General features: G+C 41.7%; 1 protein-coding gene and 1 pseudogene across 1 annotated transcript in view; both read left to right on the top strand.

Moving 5' to 3' along the window:
• ZNF804B (zinc finger protein 804B) overlaps positions 1-25815 on the top strand; it is a 367431-nt gene that overhangs the window by 146236 nt on the left and 195380 nt on the right. The window lies entirely within an intron of this gene.
• LOC130274706 (U2 spliceosomal RNA) lies at positions 21120-21250 on the top strand (annotated as a pseudogene).

The following is a 25815-nucleotide window of genomic DNA, read 5'->3' on the forward strand; positions in this document are numbered from 1 at the left end:
TGCGAATTTGCGCATATGCGAAAATTTGCTTATGCTAATTTTCGCATATACGAATTTTCGCATGTGTTAATTTTTGTATATACAAATTTTCGCATATGTTAATTTTCGCATGCACGAATATTCGTATATGCGAAAATAAAACGAGACTATTGCGAATATTCGTGAATATGACGAATATTCGTCCATATATTCGCGAATATTCGCGAATTCGAATATGGCCTATGCCGCTCAACACTACTATGGAATAAGTTAGAGGACACCAAAAAATAATAATGTGCCCAAAGTACAAATTAGTAGTGGTCAGGGAACATAACATCAAAACCCTGTGTGCAAGAAAAAAGGTACTAGTGAATGAGAAGGCGTCCTAATGATGAGAGGTACAGTGCCAAAAGAAAACAACCCAACAAACACAAGCATAAGTATATAATTGTTATTACCAAGTGGACCAGATCACTGTGTGTGCCAGACCTCCGTCACCCAACGTTTCACCACTTAAGGCTTCTTCCGGGGCGCCCCGGAAAAAGCCTTAAGTGGTGAAATGTTGGGTGATGGAGGTCTGGCACACACAGTGATCTGGTCCACTTGGTAATAACAATTATAACAAAACTACAGGCACAATGAAAGTTGTAGTTTTGCAACATCTGGAGGTCCACAGTTTGGAGACCACTGTTATAACAAGTATTGGAGCACATCGAGGCTGGCAATGTATGGTGGGCACAGATACTCATCTAAAAAAAGAAAGCAGCAGCTTGTGATTATCATACCTTATAACACATTGGTCTCCAAACTGTGGACCTCCAGATGTTGCAAAACTACAACTCCCAACTTGCCCAGAAAGCCGTTCCTTTGTTGTAAATTTCTCAAAAATAAATAAATAAATCCAATAAAAATTATTTAAACCAGAAAGCCGTTGGCACGCTGGGAGTTGTAGTTTTGCGACATCTGGAGGTCCACAGTTTGGAAACCACTGTTATACTAATGCATCGCCTACTGTAAATGATATGAAAGCAGCTACGGATATGTCTTCTTTAAGAAATTCCTTCTTTACCCAGCGGCCTCCTATATTATGATATACATGGCCGTGCCCTTCAAATTAGTCCTTCTGCCGAGGTGTCATAGGTGATGCACACGGGTCATTTATTAACATGATGTATTAGACAGCGCTGGTCACATGCCTGGCATCGGCGCAGATCCGGGCCCTGACATTCTCAAGAATAATTCCCTCTAAGCGCCGTAATATCATCTCGCAGGAGCCAATCAATGTATATCGGGGCCATTTACCGGGTGCTCGAATCTAATATTTTATGGTCTGTTGGCTTAAAGAGTCATAAATCTGGGAAGTGGTGCGAGTTGTGTTCTGAATGTAACCCATCCAATATAATAAGATAATGCAATCATTCTTATCATTGCCGGAGATCGTTTCCTTCACGGTTACGTCCATAAAATAAAAAATAAATAAAAAAGCTGCAGCTTGTTCCAAGGCAAAGGTCATGGCACTGTATTTGCTGTAGGTGTTACGTCTCGGAACCACACAGTGTCAGAAATACACACAACCTACTGATTCTTCATTCCCAAGACCTAACGTATATAATGTCATGGAAGTCACAGCGCGAGGCTGAATTCACACATCACAGAAAAAAAATACTTCTATGTGATATTCACTAGGCCATGCAGATGCTTTATATGTCTTTTTTTTAATATGTCTAGCTTCTGGATTTGGCTCACAAATCCCTCTGTTCTGCTGCTCACTCATTCTGACATCCACTGCTCAGGAAGGGGCGTGCCCAAGGCAAGCACTGAGTCTGCCTTTACTCGCCATGCATTTACTTTCACCCTGAGTCTGCTGTACAGTGCTGGGTCTCTTTATCCATTCACTGCAGGCTACTCTGTAACCCCTGCCTCTCTGTTTTCATGCTGCAGTCTGATAGGACAGGAGTGAGCACAGAGGAGTGCTGGGACAAAGATGATGCTGCAGCCAGACAGGATTATGTTCTGGGTAGTATGGAGACCCCTAGTGGTCTTTCCTAAAAGCCACAATTTCTATAAAAAGGAGATAAAATTTGTTTATAAAGTAGATTAGAAAGGTTAATGTTTTGCCAAAATGTACAACATGTAAAATAATTTTAATTCTGAGTGTGTGTGTTTAAATCAGGTGAAGACTATAATAATAATAATTACTATTTATTAGTATTATTATTATTATTATTATTATCAATCATCATCATAATAGCAATAGCAGCAACAAAAATTATAATCATTCATAATGATTATTATAAATAATATTAATAATAATAATAATAATAAGGCCATATTCACCCACTGTAAAAATTGCCTACAAATGTTTTGCTTTACATCCATAAATGCGTGCTAACATGGCTTTATACCAGTAATATTGAAAATAATACAAATAAGAATATCATAATAAAATAGTAATAGTAAACATTATTATAAAAATGTTAAAAAGGCTAGAGAAAATGCTAATAAAAACATAAAATTATAATGATATAACTGAAAATTTATATTAGCAATAACATATGACAATAATAGTAAGAATTTTTTTTATAATAAGAAGATTATATAATTATATAATAAGAAAAAGAACATAATAATACCAAAAATAATAATAATAATGAAACAGGAAGTAATAAACTTAAAATATTAAATGATATTAAAATAAATACAAATAATAAATAATTGAAATAGTAATAGAATAATTAATCGTGGGCTAAAAAAAGATAAAGATGGGACTACCCATCCTATCTTTAGGACCCACACTCTCCCCCACCCTTTGTTGGTGTCACATTCATGGTGGGACACTCTCTAGTGAAGTTGACGGGGCCTCCGTTATTTCACTTGCCTGTCTATGCTCCCATGTCAGCCTCAAGTAGACATGAGGGTCATTAACTTAAGTCCCACCACACACTATCACTTCCTGGATGGTCTGGAAGGCTTTCAACGGTACCCAAGAGTTCTTAGGACATGCTAAGATTTATATACAAGAAAAAAAAAACTCTCCCAACCATTATGCACAATCCAAATCATGAGGGACATCAACGTCAGTAGTATGGCTCAGCTCCTCAACGTTAGTTTAGGTCCCACCACACACAACCACCTCCATGATGGTCTCGAAGGCTTTAAATGGTAGCCACTAGCTTTCAGGGCATGCTTGGATTTACTATATAAAAATAACTTTTTCAACCAATCATTCTGCACAATCTGAATTATTAGGGTCATTACCTTGAGTAGTATGGCTCAGCTCCTCAACATTAGTTTGAGTCCCACCACACACAACCACCTCCATGATGGTCTCAAAGGCTTTTAACGCTAACCACAAGCTCTCAGGGCATACAAAGATTTATAATACAAGAAAAAAAAACTCTTCCAACCAACTATTCTACACAATCTGAATTATGAGGGTCATTACCTTGAGTAGTATGGCTCAGCTCTTCCACATTGGTTTGGGTCCCACCATGCACAACCACCTCCATGATGGTCTCAAAGGCTTTAAATGGTAGCCACGAGCTCTCAGGGTATGCTTAGATTTATTATAAAAGAAAACACTCTTCCAACTAATCATTCTATACAATCTGAATCACAAGGGTCATCAACTTGAGCAATATGGCTCAGCTCCTTAAAGGGGTACTTCGCCCCTAGACATCTTATCCCCTATCCAAAGGACAGGAGATAAGATGTCTGATTGCGTGGGTCCCATCGCTGGGGACCCCTGCGATCTCCATGCTGCACCCGGTGTTTGTTTAGAGCCTCGGCTGCAGCGCCTGAGGCTTGTAATGTCACGGTCCCGCCCCTCAATGCAAGTCTATGGGAGGGGGCATGACGGCCCTCACGTGGCTGTGACGTCACAAACGGGTTGTGCCCTTGACGTCACGAGCCTCCGCCCTGCATCATCAGTCATTCGGCACAGAGCGGAGTCCGCTCCGTGCACCGCATGTCTGGGGTGCCGCAGCCAAGATTGCGGGTGTCCCCAGCAGCAGGACCCCCATGATCAGACATCTTGTAGGGGATAAGATGTCTAGGGGCGGAGTACCCCTTTAACATTAGTTTTAGTCACACCACCACACACAACAACCTCCATGATGGTTTCAAAGGCTTTAAACAGTAGCCACGGGCTCTTGGGGCATCAGATTTACTATAGTCAGAGAACTACAAATTGGAAACCACTACGAAAAAACTCAAAAAATCCCTAATGTAAATGCTAAGAAAGAGCTGAACCCTACCCTTGAACAGTCATATTGGAAGTTGTTTCCACTAGTCCACAATATCCTATAGAGGAGTCATCGAGAAAGTGGGTTCCACATGCATTATACTGTATATGGCCCAATTCTTCAAAAAAAAAAAAAAAAGTTGAACTTACGGATGACCTACATTTATCGGGATGGTTGGGTAACATGGGGTGGCTGCCCATAATTATGTTTCACTCTAGTGAACTAGTTTGCTCCACTTTAACTATTTAGTTCTTCATTTACATATTTCCGTTTTCATTGCCCATAAAAATCCAGCTCAGAAAATGAAACTTTTTGACCTGAGCTCAGTTACTGTTGTTTGCATTAATGGAAGGAGTCACTGGGGAAATTATGTGCTTCTTGAATCGTACATTGCCTTCAACAGCCATGTGCAGTGGAAAGGCCCACCGGAGAGCCTTCTTTAGTGTGAAATGAGTCCTTGGTGTACGGAGGGAATTCGGGAGCAGCATTGACATCTGTTTTAAAATACTCATTTTTTTTTTGTATATTTTAATTACAAAATTTTTGGCTCTAGAAAAGCAATAATGATGTGAACATTTAGTCCGTGTAATATATGAAATGATAGGTAAACATTATCTTACTAATAATTATCTGATTATCTTTATGGGCCACATACGCAATAAAGGGCTAATGTCTTATCTGGAGTTGGATGACTCCGCCGCTCTCTGTATATTTATGGAGTTTTTATATTGCGGACGTGAATTTTGAAAAACTTTATTGGAATATCTCCAGACCAGAGAAAGATTTTTTTTTTTTATGTTTAAAGGGGTACTCCGGCCCCAAGACATCTTATCCCCTATCCAAAGGATAGGGGATAAGATGTCTGATCGTGGGGGGTCCCACCGCTGGGGACTGCTGAAATCTAGCATGCAGCACCCACCTGTAAGTACTGACGGAAGTGCTGGAGGCTCTCAGTCTTATGCCTCCCGACCACAAGGAAGAAGGATTGTGTTGTCCCAACTCCGCCCCTGTGTGATGTCATGCCCCGCCCCCTCAATGCAAGTCTATGGGAGGGAGTGTGATGGCGTCACCCCCCTCCCATAGATGTCTGGGGTGCGGTGTGACATCATGCCCCTCCCCCTCAATGCAAGTCTATGGACTTGCATTGAGGGGGCGGGGCATAACATCACACGGTGCGGAGTCGTGACAAAATGATACTCCGTCCCCGTGGTCAGTCACTCAGAGACTGAGGCGGGGCACCACTGCGGCCACTAAATGGCAGGTCCTTATGCTGACATCAACACAAGGAAGTACTGTACAGTAGCAACAATGGCGGTGGTGCTGGACTGAGGAAAGTATATATTTTTTATTTTATAATATATATTAAAATATTAAGCTGTCCTTCCTTTTATGCTTTTATCTTAAAGCATCTGTTTGGTTAGAAATTTTGGGTTATTAGAGATGAATGTTTCATTTTACAGAGCTGATTTCTTCCAAGTACAGCACCACACCTGTCCTCAGGTTGTGTGTGGTATTGCAGCTCAGTTCCATTGAAAAAATTGTTGTGATACCACACTCAACCTCATGACAGAGGTGGCGCTGATTTTAGAAGAAATTTGCTCTGTTGTTTTTGTGATCCTCGATAACACCTTTATTCCTGTACCAAAAATCAGCTCAAATTCTTCTACTGCTCTTTGTATTAATAGTAGTAGCAGGCCACATTAAAGGAGTTATCCAGGATTAGAAAAAAATAGGTGATTTATTCCGAAAACAGCGCCACCCTTGTCCGCAGGTTGTGTGTGGTATTGCAGCTCAGTTCCATTGAAGTGAATAGAGCTAAATTGTCATACCACACACAACACAGGACAGGTGTGGCGCTGTTTTTGGAAGAAATCAGCTCTGCATTTCTATTCTCTAATGACATTTTCTTAAGCAAATCATAATTTGTATTGATATTTTCCTAAGCTTTTCATTAGCTTGTTGCCTCCTGTTTATTAGCGTTAATCTAGTAAATCCTCTGAATTATGTCTACCATCCATTGTCGGCGCTTACAAATGTGAATGCAGTTACAGCTGCAGATGAAGGGAGGGGACAGATGGTGCCTTGTTTGTTGCACATAGAACATTCGGAGAGACGAGAATTAAATGTTTTTAGAAGAACAAATCCAAACATAGAATTTTTGAAAATACGGGAAGATGTCTGTCATTTCTTATAGTATAGACGATGAGGATAGCCTCATAGAAGATAATGGATTTTGGACTGGGATGTTAACTTGGCTATGTTTGGCAGTCCCATAGAGCAGCGTTTCCCAACCAGGGTGCCTCCAGCTGTTGCAAAACTACAACTCCTAGCTTTTATACTTGTAGTTTTGCAACAGCTGGAGTCACCCCGGTTGGGAGGACCATAGAGAGTGATAGGACCAAGCATGCGTCTGCTCCACTCATTCCAAAAAATACCTCTGTTCCCGTGATCCGTGGGGGTCCCAGCGGTTAGACCCCTACCCATCAGTTTAAAAAATTGGGATAACCCCCTTTAAAGTGCACCTGTTGGTTAAAAAACAGTTGACATGTACTAGTGAAATATCAAATGTTTTTCAGATCTCCACCGATCAGGAGAACGAGCAGGGAAAAGTATGCGCTACCGTGCGCTCCTCTAACTGCTATGTTTCACGTGATCGAGACACCTTCCATAGACTTTAGAGACCATCACGATCATGTGACACTGATTCAGGAGAGAACGGTTTGATCGGGAACTTCTCCTGAGTCATGAACAACAACTTTAGGGGTAATCCCCCAAAGTGGTGCACCCTAAACTAGAGATCCCCTCTAAATAAACTTTTAAAACTTCAATGTTTCATTATTGTCACTTAAAATCGTGAGTATGATCATTACTTTAAAAACACAGCACATGTTACAATTGTGAGGTTGCTATAACCCTGTGTGCATGTGGTCACTGTGACCGTACTGTTGATTCAAATGCAGGGTATATGCTGACATATATTGTATCACACATAGAGGCTGCTGATTCAAATTGTCATCCGTTAGCCATCCAACCCCGATGTTTCGCCAGTCTGCGCTGACTTCATCAAGGGAGTGTGGCTTCTCCAGAGTCATTCTCCTGATAGGTGAAAGTGTGAACACCCAGACCCCTCCTTTTGACATGTCGCTAGGAGATCTCAAAAGTTTTGATCGGCGAGGGTCCGAACTGGGAGAAGTTGATTGAGATACACTCCATAGCCTTTAGAGACCATCTCGCTCACGTGACAGAGAGTCACTTGCTGATTGGTGAAGAACTGAATACTGAGACACCCCACCAATCAAAACTTTTGACACATCGCTAGGAGAGCAGATCGGAAGGGGTCCGAACTGGGAGAAGTCGACTGAGACACGATCTATAGACTTAAGAGACCATCTGGATCACATGACACAGAGTCCTGAGAGAACACGTTGAGCAGGAACTTCTCCTGAGTCGTTCTTCTGATCGGTGGAGGTCTGGACACTTAGATCCCCCGCCAATCAAAATTTCCGACACCTTGCTAGGACATCTCAAAAGTTTTTTTTCCCAAATGACAGGGCTAATTTAAGTTTAGGCAGAAAACTTTTCACATGTCCTGGCGACATGTCATGCCCAAGTTTTGATCGGTGGGGGTCTGAGTGTTCCTCTGCCTGCTCCATAGACTTTAGAGACTGTGACACGATCACATGACACTGTTTCAGGAGAGAACACGTTGAGTGTGAAGTTCTCCTGACTTGTTCTTCTGATTGGTGGAGGTTTGAACACTCAGACCCCCACCGATTAAAACTAGGACAATGTCAAAAGTTTTTTCAAATGACAGTGCCCATTTAAAGGGGTTATCCACCATAAGGTGATTTTAGTATGTACAGTGGTCCCTCAACATATGATATTAATTGGTTCCAGGAGAACCATCATATGTTGAAACCATCATATGTCGAGTACATATGCCTATGTAAAAATGGTAATTGGTTCTGGGGCCTTGGAACCATTGTATGTTGAATACATATCTCTATGGGAAACTGCTAATTGGTTCTGGGATGAACATTGTATGTGGAGTGTATGGGGAGTGTTTAACAAACCAGGGTGCCTCCAGCTGTTGCACAACTACAACTCCCAGCATGCATGTACAGCCATTGACTGTCTGGGCATGCTGGGAGTTAAAGTTTTGCAACAGCTGGAGGCACACTGATAGGGAAACATTGATGTATGGGGTGTATTGTGTATGTGATGTGTGACATCGCATACAGTACTGTACAGTTCTTTAAATACCTTCAGGGGGGACAGAATGTCCTCCATTAGGATCCTGCCGACTACAGCTCTATAGGAAAGGAAGGGGAGGGCAGCCAGCAGCTCATTGGATGCCTGCAGCAAGATGCTCCAGGCTATTGGCTATGGCTGCACTGGGGTCGGGGCTTACATGGAGCTCACAGTGGAAGCCTGTATGAGATAGCAGGACAGCATGTGAGTAACAGGAGGCAGGACGGGGCACACGGGGACATTAAACAACTATCTGTCAGTTGCTGAAGTTGACAGCGCTGTCAGATAGCTGTTTGTACGATGGCCCCGACACACAGCAGCATCATATGTCGAGGCTGCCTTCAACATACGATGGGCTCTGAGAGGCCATCATATGTTGAAATGATCATATGTTGGGGCCATCATAAGTCGGGGGGTCACTGTACCTGGCAGACAGTAATGGACATGCTTAGGAAGGATCTGCGCTTCTCATGGGGCTAAATGTTGCGAGATTACCATAATCCTGTGGCTAGCTTTTTGTGAACTTTTATTTCCTGTTTGAGTTTTCTTTTTTTGCCTACAAATCTGATAATTCCATTTTCTTCCCTCCCACACATCAGCCACCCCACCCATTGAAACATAAATGAGCTGCATCCATTCAAATCAGTATGGTTTTCAATCAGGGTGCCTACAGCTGTTGCATTAGTTGCAGATTGATCTCTCTCCCACCAAGCGATCGCTCCACTCATTGAAGCAGACAGGCTCCCTGTTATCAGCTGACTAGTGAGTCAGGTCTCAGCCGCATTGCAACCTGGGAAAAATCAGCAGTCATTTTGTATGCTGTTAAAAATAAATATTGGGGTTAAAATCACTTAAGAATTGTGAGAAAACCATCACACACAGGTACAGACACTATTATGAACTACACTAACTTTACAGCCCCTGTAGCACAGTCAAATAAAAAAAATCCTGAAATACCCCTGTAAGCTCAGGTTGAATCGAGTTGAATTCTTCCTTTCTTAAGCAGGACCATACATTGCAGCCATTTAACCTTGAGAACTTCCCTCGTACAACCTCCCGTAACTCTACAAACGTTCTTCTCCACTGACCTGAAGCCATATCAAATTATTGTGAATAGATTAAACTTTTTTTTTATCTCCCCCCCCAAAAAACCAACTAAGAACTAAATTCTGTATATTCAGACTACAGATAACGTTCGCCGGGGGTGATATTTTAGCTCAGTCCTGGCCTAAAGATCTTTGTTTTCTTCATGTCACTCACAGACAAATAAGAAGAGGTCCCTGTTTGAAAGGTAATTTGCTGCTGACTGAGATAAGATCTTTAATGTGGTTTAATAATCCTATAACAAAAGACAAAACTAGAGTTTCTTGTGTTTCGAGAAAGAAAGAGCGATGTCTTCAAATGTTAAAGGAAGGATTTACTGACTCAGTACCTCCAATGAAGGACTTCATGCACATTTAAGGGGTTATCCAATGTTTTTTTCTTTTTTTTTTATAATACAGTGCTGGTGTGTGTGTGTGTGGGGGGGGGGGGGTAGTTGTTAAAAAAAATAGAAAAAGAACAAATACTTATCTCTTCCTTGTCCCCCACTTATCCCCCCCACAGCTCCCGTTTGTTTACCTCTCTCTGGTCCCACCGATCTTCTTTCTTTTTCCATATTCCGTGACGATGGCTCAGCATAGGGCCTTTTAACTCACCTAATCACTGGCCGAGACAGGACACCACTTTTGGGGGGGTTGTTGATGAAATATAACAAGAACTAATACTTACCTAGCTCCGGTCCCCCGGTAGTCCCCACACAGCTCCTATCTACCTCTATCCAGTTCCCCCGATCTTCTCTCTTCTTCCCAATTCCAAGACAAGTGTTTAGTACAGGACCTTACCTCTCACCTAATCACTAGCCGAGACAGTACACAAATTTTGAAGGGGGTTGTTGGCAAATTATAACAACAGCCAATGCTTACATAAGCCCAGTCCCCAGGTAGTTCCTATGAATTTTCTGTTGCTCTCTGTCCGTTCCCCCTGATCTTCCTTATTCTTCCTGATTCCAAGACAAGTGCTCAGTACCGGACCTACCCACTCACCTAATCATTGGTTGAGATGGGACACCTTTGTTGACAAATCAGAAAAAGAACCAATGTTTACCTAGCCACATATTCCCAGTATTCCCCACACAGCTCTTGTTTGTCTCTGTCCAGTTCCCCCGATCATCTCTCTTCTTCCTGATTCCGAGACAAGCGCTTAGTAGAGGACCTACCGACTCACCCAATTACAGGCCTGAGATGGGACACCGCTGTGAGGGAGGGGGGGATGTTGGTGGTTGTTGACAAAAAGAAATATACCTAGCCCCAATTCCCTTGGTAGTCCCCTCCCATTCACCTGTGGTTCCCTCAATCTTCTCTTTATATGTTTATGACAACCTCAACGCTTTTACACGATGAAGGATCGGAAGCATGTCAAATTTCAATGCCAGATCCTTTTGTTCTCCCAGGAGATAAATCACTACCAGTGGTGTCTGGAAGTAGCTCCCCTCTCCCCATCAATAAAATACATGCATGCTCAGCCAAACCAAATGTGCACATACATGGGAAATCGGGAGGATCAGCTGTCTGACTTTATTACCTTTTTTTAGATGCAACAAAGTCTCACAATTTTTGGCCAAGGTTTTGGGCTATTTTTTCCGTTTTGCATTTTTTGAGCCAATTTAAAATCCACCAAGTATTCAGGCTGGAAAATGCAAATGACATGTAAGGAGATATGTGAGATATTATTATTGTATTCTTCAGAAAGCAGAGGCTTCAATGTGGCATTTTATTAGTAATACTGTCATGTCACGGTATTGCAATGTTTTTTTTGTCAGGTTTGTATGAAAAATGATCATAATTGAGGTAAAAATTGTCAAACATGTCTTTACATCACTGTAAGCCGCCCCAGATGGTCTGTTCGGACACCATGTAAAAACGGATAAATATAAATTAAAAATACTGAAATTGGTATTTTGCAATTTCAATTTTAAAATGCAATATATAACATTGGAAAATGTAATTGAAGAAAAAAATGGGCACAAAAGTTTTGAATTTGTCCCTCATTGTGTCTAGTAAGGAGTTAACTTTTGGTGACATAAGAATAATGTTTCTTCATGATTTTGTTGACTGTATCCATCCGTCTACTCCCCAGTCGTTCTCTCCCTTCTTCCCCCTCAGATCTTTGTCTTTTCTGTCTTTTCCAATGAGCTGTGTCTTCTCACCACATCTAAAGTTAGATATAAAGATCTCCCAACACAGATAATTCACTGCGGGTTTGTTTGTTAGTTTGTTCTTTCTGCTTCGCAGATAAATAATCCAAAAAAAAGGAAGATAAGGACTTCAAAATGTGTTTAAGTGCATCCACCAATAGATACCACCAGCTACTGGTGAAAAGAAGGCAATGATGAGATATTAATAATGATAGATAGATATGAGATAGATAGATGGATATGAGATAGATAGATAAATAAGAGATAGATGGATATATATATATATATATATATATATATATAATAGATATGAGATAGATATAAAGATACATATTCTCTCCTGTATTTGTGAAATGGAATAAAGCTACCTGCATTTTTGTTCACCATTTTCTAGTGCTGCGGCCATCTTTTGCAAATTTTGTCTGGATTTGGGCCTCTGGATTTGGGTGCTAACAAGCTGCCTGCACTTACCATCTTTATACAAAAGCTTTTTGGTTGTGCTGTTACACCATTATTTTTTGATATATAGAAAATAGATGGATAAAAGTGCTTTCCATATTTAAAAAAAAAAAAAAGTCTCTCAGAGGCCACTTTTGGGTAGTGTGCCTCTTGGTGAGAAATTAGTCTGAGGAATCGTCTCCATATATACAGAACATGTACATTCATGTCAACTTTTTGTTACATTGTAATCTTTGATGCTGTATATAGTTAACCAAACAATCCCAAGTTTATACAGTTTTATTGCACTTATTTAACTAATTCTATTCCACTAGCTAACAGTGTACGGTTAGTCTTGGGTCTCTCACCGCATCCATGTACCTGCCCTGGGGTTGCCGACTCTTATATTTGCTGTGAGTTTCAAAATTCCCCATAATGGATCATTTTATCGATGGTTGTCTAGTGTCTGGTTGTTGTAACTCTTGCTAAACGCGTTTCAAGGACAAATCCCCCCTCCTCAGTAGCTGGAATGCTTGAAATAAGAAATAGTTTTTAAATGTGTTCATTGAAGTATTTTATATCAGACATTACAAATAACACCATGTCATCAGCACAAAATCCAGTATGCGATATCATAACCAACAAAACATTATCTAAAAATGTATATTCCAAGAATGTTGAGGTTGACATATACATTATTTATAAACAAAGAAGACAAGAAAAAAAAGCTAAAATATATAACTCTGCACTAGAACATAGAAAAAAGAACTGGACCCTTCTGGTAGGTGACTTCTCCAAAGGGACTCAAGATGACTTATCTTGTATAAGACCCTGGGTCCACCGGAAGATTCTCTAGTGGTATTATGGGCGAGTCCGACCTCTCCTTCGCTAAATAGCTATTTTGCCTTCCTCACATACCCATTTCTGACTGACTTACTGTAGATAGATAGCAAGTGAAACATATTCTGACTAATAGACACAAAAAATAAGTTGCACCAATATAAATAACTTGCCGGAGAGAAACCCCATATCTCTTCTTATGAGATGTGACCGAGCGTTCCCTGTGTAGACTGCATTGCTAAGTCTGGGTGTTTTGTCACTGACAGCCGCCGGAGGAGTCACTGTGCGGGGATCAGAGCGTTACACACACAGCACACCCATGTATTTACCAGGTGGAAAGGCCATTATTATTCTCTTACTGTCATTCACAGAAATGGCCATTAATTGCTAATACTGGGGAGAAGAATTTCATTGAGCGGCCCCATTAATCATCGATTACATGACACCATTGTCTCCGTACACCAGCCGCCTGCCAGGAAACCACTTACAATCCACACTTTGTCATTTAGCTTGAAAAGAAAATAATCAACTTATTTGGGTGCAGAGCGGATAATGACCCGTCCGAAACCTGCTGTTCGGAATTATGGACAGATACCTTGTAAACATCTGTCATACAGATTACTGAGTTAGGACTCGGTGTAGGCTGGTTGCCTTGGTAACTTCACTTTTTGGATGCATAATGCAATTTGGTTGTCCAGTTTGTGACACCTCTTGTCATATACTCTATTATCGAATGCTTAGTTAAAGGGGTACTCTAACGTTTAACAACTCATCCCCTAGCCGCAGGATAAGTGTTTAATCGCAAGGGGTCTGACCTCTGGGGCCCCTGTGATCTCCAGAATAGAGCCTGGCATCTACTAGTTGCTGTGGATAGGGGATAAGTTTCTAATTTCAGGGCTATTCCACCTCTGGGACCCAACCAATCACCAGACACACACCCCTGCCCACGATCTCCAGAATGGGGTCCTGAATTTACCAGCTACTGTATATAGGGAATAAGTGTCTAATAATGGGAAGTCCAAACTCTGGGACCCCCCCCCCCCCCATGATCTATAGAATAAGTCCCTGAATCTCCCAGCTGCTGTGGATAGGGGATAAAAGTCTGATTGTGGGACTCTCTGACCTCTGAACCCCCTATGGTATCCAGAATGGGGCCCAGAACTTACCAGCTGCTGTGGATAGGGGATAAGTGTCTGATCATAGGGGATTCAACCTTTGGGACACCTCACAATCTCTAAAACAGGTCCCTGAATCTCCCAGCTGCTGTGGATAGGGGATATGTGACAGGGGGTCACCCCAGACATAATCTCCAGAATGTGGCCCCAAATCTGACAGCTGCTTTTGATAGTGGATAAGTGTCTGATCATTGAGGATCCAACCTCTGAGATCCCCCAATATCTCCAGATTTTGGCCCTGAATCTCTCAGCTGCTGTGGATAGGGAATAGGTTCTTAAACTCTAGAGTACCCTTTTAATAAAGGGAATCCACTTACCTCATGGCCCGAGTACTGACTGATTATAAAGAGCGTCTCTTGCTCTGGTGGACCTGTCCTGTCTTCTATTACACAGGTAAGCCTTTGATTTAAATACAGAATAGAAACTGAAAGTGAAAAGGAAAACTTTAATGGACCAGCATGCAATACTGTGAGACGGGAAACGCGTAGCATGCTGGTCCATTAAAGTTTTCCTCTTCACTTTTTATCTTAGCTTGATCCATTCGGTGCCTGTCACCCCACCTATCTTTGTTGAAGATGTTTCTATTCCATACTCATTTGCCTGGGCAGAAGGATCCTACGATTTCCCCACATCGTTTCCATTGTTGTGTATGGTGTGCACAACCAACGGGGGTCCGAAAATATGACACCATGAAGCACTCCTTCCATTTTTTTATTTTACTTGAATAGGCACCATGTAATGCTTAGTTTTGCCTGTGGTGGCACTGCAGAGAAATGAATCTCTAATTACCAGGTTTTGCTAGCTGGGGTTTCAGCCAAACACTTGGGCTCTTTTATCAAATAAGAATTGTTGAAGGTTATATAGTTTAGACTTTTATTGAGCACATTACTACATTAAGGTATATATTTTGGCTTTTGTTCCTATTTTATGGCCGTATTTTTTATGTCATTTTTTGTGATGTGTGAACGCAGCCTTATATTCAAAAATGCTGTTAGTTAGTAGTTTTAATAATTCCTACACTCCAACATAGAGTGACTCATTGGCCTATTCTATTAGAAGTTATTGTTTGTTATCCCTTTTATATTATATATTATCGTTTATACCATTATCCAGCTATATCTCATATTTTTTTCAATTCACTACAGTGGTCTCAAACTTTGGCCCTCAAGATGTGGCAAAACTTCAACTCCCAGCATGCCCGGACAGCCAACGGCTGTCTGGGCATGCTGGGAGTTGGAGTTTTGCAACATTTGGAGGGCCACATTTTGAGACCACTGATATACTGTATTCCAATAAACAAGGATAGGGCGTAGTCCCCCGGGTCCCCAGTAGATGGACTAAACTGGTCCTGATCTAACAAAGTGCAAGGTGAACTTACTGGATGAAACGACTTTGTCCTATTACGCAACTTGTTCTTCTTTGGTTTCTCTTACGCATTATCAATATATCATCTATTCTTCGCCAAAGTAAAGCGTGATTACTCTGCTTCTTAGGGAGCGCTTTAATAAAGTTCAAAACAGCCATTTGCGTGCCCGTATTTGATGAAAACCTTCAATAATGGCCTATAACGGCCACAGCGGACTTCTCGAATTACCGCCCCGGTCTCAAGTTCCTTTGGTATCTTTTTTCTTTTCTTTCCTCAAACATCTTGATCCCGTTGGTCGATGATCATGAATATTACAGAATCTAATGAAAACAGCTCAGAGGGATTCGTGACCTACACCATTAACATTTATTGGCGACCGTTCCATCTTTCGAGAAATAAAAATGTAACAGAGTGTATATTTCACTATAAATAAGCACGTATCTAAACCCTTGAGATGCGGTTGACGTTGTGCCACGTTGCCTAGCGATGGATTCTGTTTCCAAGTCCAGATTCCCTTCAAAAACACTTTCATCTTATGACGTTGTCCTAATATAAGATCTGTGGGGCAGATTTATCAAAACCTGTCCAGAGGAAAAGTTGCCCAGTTGCCCATAGCAACCAATCAGATCGCTTCTTTCATTTTTTAACTAGGCCTCTGCAAAATTAAAGAAGCGATCTGATTGGTTACTATGGGCAACTGGGCAACTTTTCCTCTGGACAGGTTTTGATAAATCTCCCCCTATATACTTTGGTATACTGTTTACTCACACACAGTGGGGGCCATGACATATCTTAAAATTTTACGGTAATTTTAATTTTTTACTTTTCTTTTCTCACCACATTTTCATAGCTCTTCAGTGTTGCTTTGAAAATCGGTTTCTCCTCACATTGTTCCATTTCGCACCAACATTTTTTAAAATTCTGCAGTTTTTAATTTCCAAAGAATGAAAAAAACAAAACAAAACGAAAATCAATCGAAATTAGATTTTAAGATGGTGCAGAAGTGCGCCAAAGAAGATTCAACTAAAACATAATCCGAATCCAATGGTGATGGGAGGAACAACACGCCTACTAAAAAAAAAAGACAAAAAAGAAGAAACCATCCCCCCTGAAAATAAATATTTGACATGCTAAAAAATATATACTTGTTGAGGAGGTAAGTGAAATATTTGAGGTGCTGTAGCGGAACCGTCATGGAATTTCTACCAAGATATTCCAAAATCGCTGTAAAAATTGTGCGAAATGACTGCGATGATCCAAATGGCGGTATAACGCACCATTTTTGCAGTGATTTCCATCATTTGCTATTTAAACACAGTAATAGCGTGCATGACACCGCAGCGGTACCGCAAAGCAGAAAAGAGGCCAAACGTGCCTCCAGTTCAAAGTAATACCACTAGATGGTAAGATTGGACCCCATTTAACCCCTTAAATGGTCACCGTTCAATCCAAAAACTTTTTAGATGTTGTTTCTGAGGAAAATTAAAGACCTTTTGTAATATGGGTGTTTAAAAATGTTTTAACATTTAATAAAGAAAAAAGGCTCCTGAAAATCCCACCACTAGGGGTCCCCATGCCTACTGCGGCAGCATCAAGCTTGTCCATGAGTCATGGACAAGAGATGACTTAAGGACAAAACTGCATGAGCGAGCAGATGCACCAGTCACCTCCCACCATCACAAGGGAGGACACACCCCCTCCCACCACACACCAATCACCTCCCACCATCAAAAGGGAGGGACATGTCCCCTCCCACCACACACCAATCACCTCCCACCACCACAAGGGAGGGACACTCCCCCTTCCCCTGAGAGGATTTCTAACACTGCGAGCTGAAGAAAAGAGAGATTTTTATAATAAATATAGGCGATAGAGGCATAAAAATGTACATGTACATGGTCAGGAATAGGTACTGTGTAACATATGCATTTTATTTTATTTTTTGTGGGATCTGACAGGTACGCTTTAAGGACATAGACCATTTTGGCCTTGTGGACACAAGAAATTTTTATTTTTGAAAAATTACAACACTGGTACAGGCGCAGTTTGGTGAAAGTAAACTTATTTTCAGACAATGCTTCATGGGAAAGAAATATGCAAATAAACTCTCTTCCAGATGAAAAATATATATAATATACAATATATCAGGGTTCTTGCCCCTTGTGAGGATAATAGAATAAAAGCGTAAAAGATATAATAGTATAATAGATATAATTTGCATGCATTTTTGCATACTTTATTTCCCACACAAAACTGCCTGAAAATAAGTCTCCATACACCAACTGGGTCTCCTCAGTAGGGAATGGATACGTTACCCTGAATTGTATAAAGGACAATGGTAATAGAGATGAGCTCATTTCCTAAAAGTAATTTTGGGTCCAAATCAAGAATGTATTTTATACTTATCTTGTGTAGGGTAGAGCAATAGTTTCCAACTCAGTCCTCAAGGCCCACCAACTGTTAGGGACCGACCAGGGGACAGGGAGAGTGAGCCCTAAACAGACCCTAAAACCGCTCTCCCTGCCTACTTGCCCATCCACCCTAACCGGTGGATCGACAACTGCACGCCGGTCCCTTCCTGAACTAAAGTGCAGGGGCCTAATAAATACACATACTACAAATAGTCGGTCACAAACCAGAAACATAACAGGAACATAGAACTCTATAACAGATTAAGTTCAGAGGACACAGATCAGTGAGCAGCACAGAGGACACTATCAGCGGACATGAACAGAGGACACTATAGATCATCGGATATGAACAGAGGACTCTATAGATCCGTGGTCGTGAACAGAGGACACTATAGATCAGTAGTCATGTACAGAACTCCAGAGATCCGAAATCAAGAACTAATAAACATATAGAGTTCAAAACACCAGACAGGAAAACGTATAAGTCAACAGACATTAGGAACAGACAGGAATATAGCATAATCCCCCAGAACATCAAGAAGACAAAAAGTCCCCATGGACCAGAGACAGGGATCTATCGCTAATCAGGAATATACGCATTCCCTATGCAAAACCTCAGTAGACACGAAGTCCCCATGGACAGGTAATAGGAATGCAAAATACACAGGATATATAAGTAGAACACTGTTCACACTGAATTCAAGACAGGAATCGCAATCCCTCAGAAAACCTCCAGTAGACAGGATTGTCCCCATGGAGCAGAAACAGGGATGCCTAACATAGGACACTGTTCACACTGGACACACAAACTGGACACCCTGCTCCAATATAGGAGTAGCCATTAATAATAAATCCAAATAGGCTACTGGCCAGCGGCACACTCCACCAAGGTCAGGATGCTGGCCTAGTAGGAAAACAGAAATATAAAACACAGAACTTCACATAAACGGATACAAAAGAAAACACAGTGTGAACAGACACATAGCAGAAAGGATAAATAAATCCTAAAACCACCTAAACAAACACAGCTTAAAATCTACTAAGAGCGATGCCACATAACATGGCTAAAACCAGAAAATATAAAGTGCATGCTAAAACAGAGATAGTAGATTAAAAGCTCAAATAAGAAGAGTTTCACCCAGCCTCAGGAAGTCCATCAGGAAGTCCATATGAAGTATCACCAGCCCAGAGGCTAGACTGGGCTGACATTAAATAGACATACCCTAAAGGCTATTGGCTAACAGAGGCAGAAGCTGAAAGAGCCAGAGAAATTAACTATTCCCTGAACAGGAAACATATAACTGTTCCCACTTAGCAAAACCAATAGGCTGTGTGTGAACACAGACCAATACAGATATGACACCAACATTTTGGGTTATTTCAGTTGCTCCATTTAAACAGAACAGAGAAAAAATCCGATCCTGGACTGTTGGTGGCCCTGAGGACTGGGTTGGGGACCCCTTGCTCGGCAGAGAAGTATAGTATGAAAGAGGTGCCCCTTTATAGAGTATTAGTAGCGGCTGCCAGTTTCTTAAAAAAATTATTTTGAAAAGTTTTGGATTTGCAGATCTCAATGATGACTGTGATGTAATGCTTTTTACGCTTATTTATAAATAGCGCTATGACCCTGAGATATCCCGTAATTGCAGTCATACAGAGCTGACATAGCTGACATTAGCACGGAGCATCCTACCGTCACCCTCCCTGATTATCACCATCTTTTACACTTACAGTGTATATTACATTACACTTTTAACATCACACTGTACTGCTGTATATTTCTGGGTGCGACTATTACCATTTATTAAATCGCTCTTTGTCTCCGTTCCCCGTCGCGCTTTCTCACTTGTTTAGGGCACGCTGTGTCTTATTGACACTGATGCTGCTCACATTTTTACAATAAAAAATAAATAAATACAAATATTTAAGTAACGAATTGCCGTTTTCGCAAAAATGTACATTTTCTTCTATTACTTATTCATCTCAATGGTGAATTTAGATGGTGTGAACGGATGTCACATCTTATCTACTTTCTAAGATCTCCTAATTATAGCCCCAGGATACTGAATGAACTTTAGTTAAAGGCAGCAAGTGTACAACTCCAAGGGGTGCTCTGGTTTTATAGAATCCCTTTTTGTTTGTATGTGTTCTTTTTGGTAAGCAGCGCACAAGGTTGTCCTCTGGTGGTGTCCCCAATGATCGTCTCTAATGTATGGGGAAAACTAACAGAAAGGGCCCTATTACAAGGGCAGATTATCATCTGAAAAGGCTAATATTGTAATGCTTAAAGAGAACCTGTGGCCAACTTAAAAAAAATGTTAAAAAAATGTATTTATATATTTTAGGGTGCCCTCATCAAACATCTTTTTACAGTTTCTTGATACACCCTTCCATTCCTGAGATATGAGGGTTTATAATTTGTCTGACAATTCAGAAATCAGTCAGATGGGCGGGAACTTAATATAATGGGAGTGACAATTAGGTGATGGGCAGGATTATGCAGTCGGGAGGGGGGTGTTTTATGCAGACACACCACTTAATGTAAAAGACCCCCACCCCCTGGCTTCATTATTTCGCCTACTACTTAATAGTCACTCTTATTATTAAAATGAAGTTCCCGCCCATCTGACTGATTCCCTGAATTGTCAGACAAACTATAAATACTCCTATCTCAGGAACAGGAGGGCGTATCAAGAAACTGTAAAAAGGTGTGTGATACCGTATGTCCCTCGGTACTCGAAATTCAGGCAATCAGTCAGATGGGCGTGGACTTCATTTTAATAATGGGAGTGACTATCAGGTGATGGGCGGGATTATACAGTCAGGGGGTCTAAATGATGTGCATTGAAGGGAGTGTCTGCCTTATACACACCCCCTGACTTTATAATCACTCACATTATTAAAATTAAGGTCGCACCCATCTGACTGATTCTCAAAATTATGAAAGTATAAACCATTACATCTCGGGAACAGGAGGGCGTATTCAGAAACTGTAAACAGGTGTGTAATCAGGACACCCTAGGCTATTTAATGAAGGCAACATCAACATTTTTATTTTACCCTTTAAATGAGTGCTGATCTTTGAGATCGCAGCCCATGTTACATAGCCCTTAGTGTTCAGTTTCCCTGCAGCACCACTGCAGGTGAAATTAGGTATTACACAGGGCCTCTTTCAAATCAGTCGCCTCTCTGCTTTTTGGCTAAGATCAAGTGCAGTATCTGTTCTTATCAGTGGTTAGTACTAGAGCCACGGAAATGGAATAGATATATACCCATGGAGTAGTACACGCAGTATTCGCGGTTGGCCCAATGACTGCCGTGAACTGAACTGGCCCTCCAGATCTGGCTTTAAAGGGGTAGTCCACTGGAATATTTTGTTCCCTTACTGTGGGTGTGGGCTGCAGGGTCGTACCACGCCCCCTCCCCTAGACTTGCATTGAGAGGGCGTGGTGTGACATCACAAGGGACGTGGCAGTGACGTCACAACCTCGCAGCCCACATCCAGCGTTCGGAGCAAAATGTTCTGAATGCTGGAGCAGTGGAGTACCCCTTTAAAGTTTGATTGATGAGGGGACTAGGTGTTCTTAGAAGAAGCTGTCCACCTTTCAGGTTCTACAAAATAATAGGCTTGACTTTTCCATTCCAGAAATATTGCCTCCAGATGTCTCCGCTTCCCCGTCATGGGTGAATTCCTGGAAGACGGGCAATTTGGATTCGGTAAACATTATGATGGCCATAGTCCCCACAGTCGTAGCTCTTGCAGACTTGCAGAAATTGTTAAAGTAACAATTTGACTTCTGTCTCGGTTGACATGGAATCCCTAAATCTCAGACACCTGCCATTTGGAAACAGAGAGAAGCTGAAGGGATTACAGCTCTGAAGCTTCCGTCCCTTTCATAAATTCAGGAGACTTTCTCTTTACTGCCTCAGGTCTTTACATAAAACTATTATATAACAAAACAGAATGTTGTAAAGAAAAGACTTGTGCTAGGACGAGACTGAGTTCTGCTTTGACCACCTTCTAGCCAACAATACAGTGTTCCCTCAACATACGATGGTAATCCGTTCCAAATGGACCATCGTTTGTTGAAACCATCGTATGTTCAGGGATCCGTGCAATGTAAAGTATAGGACAGTGGTCTACAACCTGCGGACCTCCAGATGTTGCAAAACTACAACACCCAGCATGCCCGGACAGCCAACGGCTGTCCGGGCATGCTGGGGGTTGTAGTTTTGCAACATCTGGAGGTCCGCAGGTTGCAGACCACTGGCATAGGAAATTGTACTCATGTTTCCCCGCCGCTCCAGACCGTCACCGCTGCCCTGGATGTCGCCTTCCATCGCTGTCGCCGCGTCCCGGGGTGTCCCCGACGCTTCGGCGAGGCCTCTGCTTCCCCGGCATCCTCGCTCTCCGTCACCGCCATCACGTTGCTACGCCCGCCGCTCCTATTAGACGACGGGACGGCGTGCGCAGCGACGTGATGACGACAATGGAGAGCGCCGACAATGCAGGAGATCCCGAAGAGGACGCGCCGGAGCCCCGAGGACAGGTAAGTGATCGTCAGCGGACCACACGGGGCACCGTAAACGGCTATCCGGTGGCAGCTGAAGCAGTCTGCGCTGCCGGATAGCCGTTTATGCGATGGCCCCGACATACAAAAGCATTGTATGTTGATGCTGCCTTCAACATGCGATTTCAACAACATGCGTATGTTGAAATGATGGTATGTCGGGGCCATCGTAGGTCGGGGGGGGGGGGGGGGGGTCACTGTGTAGGCAAAATTCTATAATACAACTTTATTGGGGGTCAGACCTCCGTTTTACTTACAGAGAGTCCCCCAAACCCCTTGTAGACATAGAAATAAATGATTAATAAAGAGTACCTATCAGTTCAGGTCGGCATGCAACGCGTTTCGCTGGACAACCAGCTTCATCAGGCATGAGGCCTGATGAAGCTGGTTGTCCAGCGAAACGCGTTGCATGCCGGGTAAATAAACCATTTTACCTTTGAAGTCTTGTGCGCTGCTTTTATCCTGGGCTTTTATTCCTTGGAGGGATCCGTCTGAGTGCTTCACCTTGTTGCTAGGAGCGGCTGCCGTTCTTCGCCCGTTGAAGGGTTATCCCACGCTTTCACCATTGTTGTACTTGGTCGCAGTACAACTATACTCGGTGAGCATTTTTGCTTGTTTTCCATCTCCTCTTTACAATACGTTATCACACTAGGAGCGCTCTCCTTGTCTGTATTTATCAGTTCAGGTGACTTTTCAGGATAGACTTGTATTACTTGTCTTGTAGACACAGGACAAAGCTTAGCTGATTTTTTAGACTTTAGGAGCAGTGAGGTGGGGGGGGGGATTGATGATAACAGGAGAAATAAACATTTTTCTCTACTAATATATATTACAAAGTTTCTTATATTCGCTTGTATCATTGATCTATGCAAAGTCTGTTGAAATTACATATGCCTATTTAAATTCTAATACTTTAATCTTAATTATTACAGTGGGTAAGGCTACTTGATATGGTGAAAATTAGATGCATTTGTCTAGCTTTACATCATTAAATTGGCCTAATTTGCAAGAGAATTTTGCACAATAAAAATTTTGGCTTAATGTTGGTGCCGAGTTTTGCATCTTAAACCGTACTCCTTTCCAACAAATCACGTCCACTTTTTACATTTATATGCATGATAACATGGTGGCCATTCAGATCCTCATAGGGGAAATGCAGTATTACGTGTTGGCCATTCAGATTCCCTGTAGGGGGATCTTCGATAGAGTAAATATAGTGTTATATAGTAGCACATTTGGATCCCCTATAGGTGAAATGTAGTATTACATGGTGGCTAGAGATGAGCGAACTTACAGTAAATTTGATTCGTCGCGAACTTCTCGGCTCGACAGTTGATGACTTTTCCTGTATAAATTAGCTCAGCTTTCCGGTGCTCTGGTGGGCTGGAAAAGGTGGATACAGTACTAGGAGACTCTTTCCTAGGAATGTATCCACCTTTTCCAGCCCACCGGAGCACCTGAAGGCTGAACTAATTTATGCAGGAAAAGTCATCAACTGCCGAGCCGAGAAGTTTGTGACGAATCAAATTTACTGTAAGTTCACTCATCTCTAATGGTGGCCATAGAAGACTCCAATAGGAAAAATGTAACATCACATGATGGCCATTCAGGTGCCCTGTAGGCAAAAAAGAGTATTACATAGTGACAATTCACATAACATTTAGGAGAAATGGGGTATTACATGGTGGCCATTTAAATCTACTGTAGGGCAGATGTAGCATTACATGGAGACCATTAAAGGGGTTATCGAGGAAAAAACTTTTTTTTTACATATCAACTGGCTCCAGAAAGTTAAACAGATTTGTAAATTATTTCTATAAAATTTTTTTAATCCTATCAGTACTTATGAGCATCTGAAGTTGAGTTGTTCTTTCCTGTCTAAGTGGTCTCTGATGACACATGTCTCGGGAACCGCCCAGTTTAGAAGAGGTTTGCTATGGGGATTTTCTTCTAAACTGGGCGGTTCCTGAGACGCGTGTCATCAGAGAGCACTTAGACAGAAAAGAACAATTCAACTTCAGAAGCTCATAAGTACTGAAAGGATTAGGATTTTTAAATAGAAGTAATTTACAAATCTGTTTAACTTTCTGGAGCCAGTTGATATATAAAAAAAAAGTTTTTTCCTTGATAACCCCTTTAAGATCCCCTGTAGGCCAAATGTGGTATTACATGATGACCATACAAGACCTCAGTAGGGAAAATGTCATTTCACATGTTGGCCATTCAGATACCACTTAGGAGAAATGCAGTATTACATGGTAGCCATCCCATTAATTGGGCAGTCAATTCTGAAACACAACCTGGGACAAAGTCCAGTAAGTACTCCTCTGTGCTCACCCCTGTCAGACTGCAGCATGCAAACAGAGTGGAGGGAGTTACAGAGCAGCCTGCAGTGATTGGATGAGGAGACCAAGCACAGCACAGCAGACTCAGGGAGGAAGTGAAAGCATGGTGAGTGAGGGCAGGCTCAGTGCTTGCCTCGGACACTCCCCTTCCTGAGCAGTGGCTGACAGAATGAGTGAGCAGCAACTCTTTTTTTGTGTGATTTGTAACCATATGCCAAAGGACTGTCAAAGTCAGTGCATCACTTGTGACTCCATCCATCATGGTCGAGGGCAAAGGAAAATACAAAACTTGGGAGCGGAATGGCGAGCTGTTTTCCTTCACATGAGATAAAGGGCATATCTTCAGAGCGGTTATAATTAATGTTAGCGAAGTGCGATCCCAGCACAACATAAGCCGTGTGACCGAGAGCAGAAGGTATAGAGAGGGACGGTGATGGCTCAGCAATTTACTCCGGAGACAGAGATGGAAAGTCATTGTAAATTAATGGCGGGGAGGCCTTGATGTTGTCTGCAACGTTATATAAATCTTCTCTGAAATATGAAATAGGGGACTTCACCATCGCCCCGGGAATAGCAGATTGTAAATATTTTAAAAAGTCTTGTTTTTAAAGTCAGCATCATAAAGCATAGTGATGAGGTGAGTTCTCCAATATGTGTTTCAATGTATATATATATATATATATGGTATAATATATCAGACCATCAACTCGCTAGAGAGACAAATGTAAAAATATTGCAGTCCAAGTACCAAAATATAAACATATATGTTCCATAGGAGGAAGTACTGAGTAAGAATCTTAATAGGTTTATACCAGTCTCTGGAATTTCAATAGTATGTGCTATAGTGGTCTCCAAACTGTGTCCTCCAAATGTTGCAAAACTACAACTCCCAGCATGCCCGGACAGCCAACGGCAATCTATCTAACTCATATCTATTTATCTATCTCATATCTATCTATC

This window comes from Hyla sarda, chromosome 5, assembly GCF_029499605.1.
Source record: "Hyla sarda isolate aHylSar1 chromosome 5, aHylSar1.hap1, whole genome shotgun sequence".
Lineage (NCBI taxonomy): Eukaryota > Metazoa > Chordata > Amphibia > Anura > Hylidae > Hyla > Hyla sarda.